Below are 10,474 nucleotides of genomic sequence, written 5' to 3' on the forward strand. Positions count from 1 at the left end.
CTGAAAGAATTTGCAAACACAAAACCAGCTCTTACAGGAAATATTGAAAGGGGTCCTCTAAGCAAAGAGAGAGCCTAAAAGGAACAGCCCAGAAAGGAACAGAGACAATATACAGTAACAGTCACCTTACAGGCAATACAGTGGCACTAAATTCATATCTCTCAATAGTTACCCTGAATGTTAATGGGCTAAATGCCCCAATCAAAAGACACAGAGTATCAGAATGGATAAAAAAACAAAACCCATCAATATGCTGCCTACAATAAACTCATTTGAGACCCAAAGACACCTCCCGATTTAAAGTGAGGGGGTGAAAAACAATTTACCATGCTAATGGACATCAAAATAAAGCTGGGGTGGCAATCCTTATATCAGATCAATTAGATTTTAAGCCAAAGACTATAATAAGAGATGAGGAAGGACACTATATCATACTCAAAGGGTCTGTCCAACAAGAAGATCTAACAATTTAAAATATCTCTGCCCCTAACATGGGAAGAGCCAACTTTTTAAACCAATTAATTAGAATATCGAAGAAACATATGGTCAATAATACAATAATAATAGGGGTCTTAAGCACTGAACATTGTCCACTGTCCATTTCCTCACTGAAATGGACAGATCACCCAAGGAAAAGATCAACAAGGAAATAAAGGCCTTAAATGACACACTGGAACAGATGGACATCACAGATGTATTCAGAACATTCCATCCCACAGCAACAGAATACACATTCTTCTCTAGTGCACATGGAACATTCTCCAGAATAGATCACATCCTGGGTCATAAATCAGGTCTCAACCGGTATCAAAAGATTGGGATCATTCCCTGCAGATTTTCAGACCACAATGCTCTGAAGTGAGAACTCAATCACAAGAGGAAATTAGGAAAGAACCCAAATACATGGAGACTAAACAGAATCCTTCTTAGGAATGAGTGGGTCAACCAGGAAATTAAAGCAGAATTGAAAAAAATTCATGGAAACAAGTGATAATGAAAACACAACAGTTCAAAATCTGTGGGACACAGCAAAGGCAGTCCTGAGAGGAAAATATATAGCAGTACAAGCTGTTCTCAAATACAAGAAAGGTCTCAAATACACAACCTAACCCTACACGTGAAGGAGCTGGAGAAAGAACAACAAAGAAAGATTAAACCCAGCAGAAGAAGAGAAATAATAAAGATTAGAGCAGAAATCAATGAAATAGCACCATCAAACAAAAATATCAAAATACAAAAATATCAAAAACAAAACCAAAACAATAGAACAAATCAATGAAAGTAGGAGCTGGTTCTTTGAAAGAATTAATAAGATTGATAAACCCCTGGCCAGACTTATCAAAAAGAAAAGAGAAAGAACCCAAATAAGTAAAATCACGAATGAAAGAGGAGAGATCACAACCAACACCAAAGAAATACAAACAATTATAAGAACATATTATGAGCAACTCTACGCCAGAAATTTGACAATCTGGAAGAAATGGATGCATTCCTAGAGATGTATAAACACCACAACTGAACCAGGAAGAAATAGAAAACCTGAACAGACCCATAACCTGTAAGGTGATTGAAACAGTCATCAAAAATCTCCAAACAAAAGCCCAGGCCCAGATGGATTCCCAGGGGAATTCTACCAAACATTTAAAGAAGAATTAATTTTATTCTCCTGAAACTGTTCCAAAAAATAGAAATGGAAGGAAAACTTCCAAACTCATTTTATGAGGCCAGCATCACCTGGATCCCAAAACCAGACAAGGATCCCATCAAAAAAGAGAATTACAGACCAATGTCCTTGATGAACACAGATGCAAAAATTCTCACCAAAATACTAGCCAATAGGATTCAACAGTCCTTTAAAAGGATTATTCACCATGACCAAGTGGGATTTATTCCAGGGCTGCAAGGTTGATTCAACATCCGCAAATCCATCAATGTGATACAATACATTAATCAAAGAAAGAACTAGAACCATATGATACTCTCAGTAGATGCTGAAAAAGCATTTGACAAAGTACAGCATCCTTTCCTGATCAAAACTCTGCAAAGTGTAGGGATAGAGGGCACATACCTCAATATCATCCAAGCCATCTATGAAAAATCCACCACAAATATCATTCTCAATGGAGAAAAACTAAGAGCTTTCCCACTAAGATCAGGAACACAGCAAGGATGCCCAATATCACCACTGCTATTCAACATAGTACTAGCAGTCCTAGCCTCAGCAATCAGGCAACAAAAAGAAATTAAAGGCATCCAAATCGGCCAAGAAGAATTCAAACTATCACTCTTTGCAGATAATATGATACTATATGTGGAAAACCCAAAAGACTCCACTCCAAATCTGCTACAACTTGCACAGAAATACAGTAAATTGTCAGGATATAAAATCAATGCACGGAAATTAGTTGCATTTCTTTACAACAACAACAGGATAGAAGAAAGAGAAATTAGGGAGTCAATCCCATTTACAATTGCAGCCCAAACCATATGATACCTAGGAATAAACCTAACTAAAGAGGCTAAGAATCTATACTCAGAAAACTATAAAGTACTCATGAAGAAATTGAGGAAGACACAAAGAAATGGAAAAATGTTCCATGCTCATGGATTGGAAGAACAAATATTGTGAACATGTCTATGCTACCTAAAGCAACCTACGCATTTAATGCAATCCCTATCAAAATCCCATCCATTTCTTTTTCAGAGAAATGGAACAAATAATCCTAAAATATATATGGAACCAGAAAAGACTTCCAATAGCCAGAGGAATATTGGAAAAGAAAGCCAAAGTTGGTGGTATCACAATTCCATACTTCAAGCTCTATTATAAAGCTGTCATCATCAAGACAATATGGTACTGGCACAAAAACAGACACACAGATCAATGGAACAGACTAGAGAGCCCAGAAATTGACCCTCAACTCTATGGTCAACTAATCTTTGACCAAGCAGCATAGAATGTCCAATGGAAAAAAGATGGCCTCTTCAACAAATGATGTTGGGAAAATTGGAGAGCCACATGCAGAAAAATGAAATTGGGCCATTTCCTTATACCACACACGAAAATAGACTCAAAATGAAGAATCTCAATGTGAGAAAGGAATCCATCAATATCCTTGAGGAGAATATAGGCAGCAACCTCTTTGACCTCAGCTGCAGCAACTTCTTCCTAGGAATATTGCCAAAGGCAAGGGAAACAAGGGCAAAAATGAACTACTGGAACTTCATCAAGATCAAAAGCTTTTGCACAAGAAAGGAAATACTTAACAAAACCAGAAGATAACTGATATAATGGGAGAAGAAATTTGCAAATTACATATCAGATAAAGGGCTAGTATGCAAAATCTATAAGAGCTTATCAAACTCAACACCCAAAGAATAAATTATCTGAGCAAGAAATGGGCAGAGGACATGAATAGACTTTTCTGCAAAGAAGACATCCAGATGGCCAACAGACACATGAAAAAGTGCTCCACATCACTCGGCATCAGGGAAATAGAAATCAAAACCACAATGAGATAGCACCTCACACCAGTCAGAATGGCTAAAATTAACGAGTCAGGAAATGACAGATGCTGGTGAAGATGCGGAGAAAGGGGAACCCTCCTACACTGTTGGTGGAATGCAAGCTCGTGCAACCACTCTGGAAAACAGCATGGAGAAACAAAACAGAAAGCTGAAAATAGAGCTACCCTACGACCCAGCAATTGCACTATACTGGGTATTTACCCTAAAGATACAAACGTAGTGATCTGAAGGGGCACATACACCCGAATGTTTATAGCAGCAATGTCCACAATAGCCAAACTATGGAAAGAACCTAGATGTCCATCCACAGAGGAATGGATAAAGAAGATGTGGTATATTATATAATGGAATACTATGCAGCCATCAAAAGAAATGGAATCTTGACATTTGTGACAATGTGGTTGGAACTAGAGGATATTATGCTTAGCAAAATAAGTCAATCGGAGAAAGACAACTATCATATGATCTCCCTGATATGAGGAAGTGGAGATGCAACGTGGGGGGCTTGAGTGGTAGAAAAGAATAAATGAAACAAGACAGGATCAGGACGGATACAAACCATAAGAGACTCTTAATCTCACAAAACAAACTGAGGGTGGCCGGGGGGAGGGGTTAGGGAGAGGGTCGTGGGGTTATGGGCATTGGGGAGGGTATGTGCTATGGTGAGTGCTGTGAGTGTGTAAACCTGGTGATTCACAGACTTGTACCCCTGGAGCTAATAATACATTATATGTTTATAAAAATTTTTTAAAAATTATAAAAATTAGTAAAAAAAATAAAAAAATAAAAATGGGAGTCTCCTGGGTGGCTTGGTCAGTTAAGTATCTGACTCTCCATTTCAGCTCAGGTCATGATCTCAATTGGGCTCCCCACTCGCAAGAAGCCTGCTTCTCCCTCTCCCTCCACTCCTCCCTGGCCCCACTGCTGCTCTCGCTCCCAAATAATAAAATCTTAAAAAAGAAAAAAAAATGACACCTGGGTTGCTTAAGCAACTGCCTTAGGCTCAGGTCACGTTCCAGGGTCCTGATATCGAGTCCTGCCACCAGCTCCTTGCTGAGAGAGGAGCCTGCCTCTCCCTCTCCCTCTGCCTGGTGCTCCCCCTACTTGTGTGCATTCTCTCTCTCTCTCTCAGGTAAATGAATAAAAATCTTAAAAAAAAAAAAAGAATTCTTTATCCAGCAAGACTATCATTGAGAATAGGAGAGATAAAGAGCTCCCAGGACAAAGAGGAATTAAAAGAATTTGTGATCATTAAAACATCCCTGCAAGAAATATTAAAGGGGATCCTACAAGCAAAGAAAGAGCCCCAAAATAACATAGACCAGAACAAAAGAAAGGGACAATATACAGAAACACTGACTTTACAGAAATACCATGGCACGAAATTCTTATCTTTCAATAATTACTCTAAATATAAATGTACTAAATACTCCTATCAGGAGATCAGGGTGTCATATTGGACAAAAAAGCAAAACCCATTGATATGTTATCTACAAGAGACTCATTTCAGACCCAAAGTTACCTCCAGATTGGAAATGAAGGGGTGGAGAATCATTTATCATGGTAATGGACATCCAAAGAAAGCTGGGGTAGCAATCCTTATATCAGACAAACTAGATTTTAAACCAAAGACTGTAATAAAAGATGTAGAAGGACACCATATAAGAATAATTGGGTCTATCTAAAAAGATCTCACAATTGTAAACATTTACATCCCTATCATAGGGGCAGTCAATTATATAAGCCAATTAGTAACAAAATTAAAAAAACACTGATAATAATACTGTATTAGTAGAGGAATTTAACACCCCACTCACAGCAATGCACAGACCATCTAAACCGAAGATCAACAAGAAAACAAGGGCTCTGAGTGACACATTGGACCAGATGGACTTCACAGATATACACAGACCATGCTATTCTAAAGCAATAGAATACACATTCTTCTCGAGTGCACATGGAACATTCTCCAGAAGAGACCACATAATGGGTCACAAAACAGGTTTCAAACAATACCAAAAGACAGATTATTCCCTGCATATTTTCAGACCACACTACTTTCAATCTTGAACTAAATCACAGAAGAAAATGTGGAAGGAACACAAGTACGTAGAAATTAAAGTGCATCCTACTAAAGAATGAATGGTTCAACCAAGAAATTAAAGAAGAATTAAAAATTCTCAGAAACAAATGAAAATGGGAAGAAACTCTTCAAAACCTTTGGAATGTAGTAAAGATGGTCCTAAGAGGGAAGTACGTAGCAATACAAACTGCTCTCAAGGAACAAAAAAGTCTAAAATATACAGGATCAGAAAATCCTGTAGCATTTAGCAAATAATGCCTAAATCCATGAGAAGAAAAGAAATAATAAAGATTAGAGCAGAAAATGATGAAGTAGAAATCAAAAGAATAGTACAACAGATTAAGAAAACTAGGAGCTGGTTCTTTGAAAAATTAAGAAGACCAATAAACCCCTAGCCAGACTTATCAACAATGAAAGAGAAAAGACTCAGATTAATAAAATGATAAATGAGAGAATGAGATCACAACCAATACCAAAGAAATACAGAAGATTATAAGAGCATATTATGAGTACATACATGCAAAGAAATTAGGCAATCTGGAAGAAATGGATGTGTTCCTGGAAACGTATAAACTAACAAAACTGAAATAGGAAGAAATAGAAAACCTGAACAGACCTATAACCAGCAAAGAAATTGAAACAGTAATCAAAAATCTCCCCAAAATCAAGAGTCTAGGACTAGATGGTCTCCCAGTGGAAATTTACCAAACATTTAAAGAAGAACTAAAGGTTCTGAAGAACCTATTCTTCAGAAGCTGTCTCAAAAAATAGAAAAAGAAGGCAAACTTCCAAACTCATTCTTTGAGGCCAGCATTACCTTGGTCCCCAAACCAGACAAAGACCCCACCAAAAAGGAGAATTACAGACCAATATCTCTGATGAACATGGATGCAAATATTCTCACCAAGATACTAGTCAACAGGATCCATCATTACTCTTATTTATTTTTTGCATTTTTAAAATTTTCATTAAAGGTGATTTTTTTAGGCTACCTCAATAAAATATATTACAGTGTTCAGTTACAGTATATGGTACATCCACATTGCAGTATTAGGTTTATTTTAAACTTCTTTTTAATTTAATTTAATTTAAATTTTTATTACGTTATATTAGTTACAGTATAGTACTTCATTAGTTTTTGATGTAGTGTCCCACAATTCATTATTTCTGTATAACACCCAGTGCTCATTGCAATATATGCCCTCCTTAATACCCATCGCTCGCTAAACAATCTCTCACCCCCCACCCCCGGAAACCCTCTGAGGACATTACGAGAATGAAGGGAAAAATGAAGGGGGGGTAATCAGAGGGGGAGATGAACCAACATTACTTTAGAAGGATTACGGACCATGACCAAGTGGGATTTATTCCTGGGCAGCAAGGTGGTTCAATATCTGCAAATCAATGAATGTGATACACCACATTAATAAAAGAGAAGGCAAAACCATAAGATACTCTCAAGATGTAGGGGAAAATTTTTTGACAAAATAGAGCATCCTTTCTGATGAAAACTCTACACAGTGAAGGGGTAGAAAGAACATATCTCAATATCATAAAAGTCATCCACGAAAAGTCCACAGAGAATATCATTCTCAATGGGGAAAAACTGAGAACTTTCCCCCTAAAGTCAGGAACATAACAGGGATGCCCACTCTCACCACTGTTGTTTAACATAGTACTAGAAGTTCTAACCTCAGGAATCAGACAACAAAATAAATAAAATCATCTAAATTGGCAAATACAGAGCCAAACTCTCACTCTTTGCAGAAGACATGATACTCTAAGCAGAAAACCCAGACTCCACCAAAAAACCACTAAAGCCAAAACAGGAATTCAGCAAAGTTGCAGGATAAAGAATCAATGCACAGAAATCAGTTGCATTTCTATACACTAACAATGAGATAGAAGAAAGAGAAATTAAGGAATTGATCCCATTTACAATTGCACTAAAAACCATAACTACCTAGGAAGAAACCCAACCAAAGTGGTAAAGGATCTGTACTCTGAAAACTATATAAGACTCATGAAAGAAATTGAGAAAGACATGAAGAAATGGAAAAACATACCATGCTCATGGATTGGAAGAACAAATATTGTTAAAATGACTATGCTACCCAAAGCAATCTACACATTCAATCCAATCCCTATCAAAATAATACCAGCATTTTTCAAAGAGCTGGAACAAGTAATCCTATAATTTGTATGGGACCAGAAAAGACTTTGAATGGCCAAAGGAATTCTGAAAATGAAACCAAAGGGATGGCATCAAAATTCTGGACTTCAAGCTATATTACAAAGTTATAACCATCAAGATAGTATGGTACTGGCACAAAAACAGACACATAGATCAATGGAACAGACTAGAGAACATAGAAATGGACCCTCAACTCTATGTCAACTAACATTCAGCAAAGCAGAAATGAATATCCAGTGGAAAAAGGACAGTCTCTTCAATAAATGGTGCTGAGAATATTGGACAGTCACATGCAGAAGAATGAAACTGGACCATTTTCTTACACCATACACAAAAATAGACTCAAAATGAATGAAAGACCAAAATATGAGAGAGGAATCCATCAAAATCCTAGAGGAGAACCAGGCAGCAATCTCTTCAATCTCAGCTGCAACAACTTCAGGCCAGACATGTCTCCAAATGCAAGGGAAACAAAAACAAAAATGAACTATTGGGACTTCATCAAGATAAAAAGCTTCTTCACAGCACCAGAAAAGTCAACAAAAAAGGAAGCTTACAGAATGGGAGAAGGTATTTGCAAATGAAATATTAGTTAAAGGACAAGTATCCAAGATCTATAAAGAACTTATCAAACTCAACTCCCCCAAAACAAATAATCCAGACAAGAAACGGGCTGAAGATATGAACACATATTTCTCCAAAGAAGACATACACATGGCCAACAGACATAAGAAAAAAAAAATGCTCCATATAACTTAGCATCAGGGAAATACAAATCAAAACCACAATGAGATAGCACCTCACACCAGTCAGAATGGCTAAAATTAACAAGACAGGAAACAACAAATATTGGTGAGGATGTGGAGAAAAGGGATCTCTTACACATACAGCATTGAGGGAATGCAAGATGGTACCACTTTTCTGAAAAAACAGTATGGAGTTTCCTCAAGAAGTTAAAAATAAAGGTACCCTATGACCCAGGGATTGCACTACTAGGTATTTACCCTGAAGATAAAAACGTAGTGATCTGAAGGGGTACCTGCACCCAATGTTCATAGCAGGAATGCTACAATACCCAAACAGTGGAAAGGGCTGAGATGTCCATTGACAGATGAATGGATAAAGAAAGTGTGGTATATATATACAATGGAATATTACTCAGACATCAGAAAGGATGAGTCCTTACCATTTACATCAATGTGAATGGAACTGGAGGATAGTACACTGAGCAAACTATACCAAACAGAGAAAGGCAATTATCACATGGCTTCACTCATGTGTGAAATATAAGAAACAGCACAGAGGATCATAGGGGAAGGGAGGGAAACCTGAATGGGAAGTCATCAGAGAGGGAGTCATCAGAGAGGGAGAAAAACCATGAAAAATTCTTAACTATAGGAAACAAACTGAGGGTTGTTGGAGGGGAGGTTAGTGGGGAGATGGGGTTATTGGATTATGGGCATTAAGGAGGGCATGTGATCTGGTGAGCACTGGATGTTATGTACAACTTATAAATTATCGAACACTATATCTGAAACTAATGATATACTATATGTTGGCTAATTGAGTTAAATAAAAAAATTAAAAACAAATTAAAAAAAGACCTTATCAAATGCAACACCCACAAAATAAATAATCCAGTCAAGAAATGGGCAGAAAAAATGAACAGCCATTTCTCCAAAGAAGACATATAAATGGCCAACAGACACATGAAAAAATGGTCACCATCACTTGGTATCAGGGAAATCCGAATCAAAGCCACAATGAGATACCACCTCTTACCAGTCAGAATGGCTAAAATTAGCAAGTCAGGAAACAACAAATATTGCTCAGGATGTGGAGAAAGGGGAACCCTCTTACACTACTGGTGGGAATGCAAGCTGGTACAGCTACTCTGGAAAACAGTATGGAGATTCCTCAAAAAGTTAAAAAATAGAGCTAACCTACAACTCAGCAATGCACTGCTAGGTATTTACCCAAAGGATATCGTCATAGTGATTTGTACCCCAATGTTTATAGCAACAATGTCCATAATACTCAACAATGGATTGAGCCCAGATGCCCCTTGATAGACGAATGGATAAGGAAGAGGAGGTATGGACTGGAGACAAGATGATGGGGAAGTAGGAGGAGGCGCATTTCAACCTGTACCCTAAAGTGAGCTGATTACCTACCAAAGAACTCTGATCACCCATGAAATCAGCCTGAGATCAGAATTATACACGTCTGGATCTCTATGGGGGCAGAAGACGGCAGTGGGCAGGTAAGTGGAGTGGGAATGATGGACTGATATTGGAAGATAAACAAAAGGGGGAGGGAGCCACCAGAGGCGACCCATTGGAAAGTAATACCCCAGTACGAGAGTGCCCTGTGTCTGGGCACTAGCATTAACTTGGAGTCTGGTTGAAAGCACTCAAAAAGAGCAAAGGATTGTGGAGGGAAATTGTGGGAATTGTGGCGGTTAGGGACAGGGGCTTAAGTGCCCGGACCCAAGACAGCCACCCCTGGCGCTGAGTCAGATAGAGTGCGGCGGAGAAACCAGGTCTTGGTCCCTGAGCCTCCAGCCTGCCTGAGAGGGCGTGGGGTGCAGCTCCAATGAGGGGCTGGGAGCCTCGCCAGCCTACAGAAGCACAGCCTTTTGGCAGTCCCCAAGCGCACGCCGCATGGTG

This window comes from Martes martes, assembly GCF_963455335.1.
Source record: "Martes martes genome assembly, contig: scaffold_425, whole genome shotgun sequence".
Taxonomy (NCBI): domain Eukaryota; kingdom Metazoa; phylum Chordata; class Mammalia; order Carnivora; family Mustelidae; genus Martes; species Martes martes.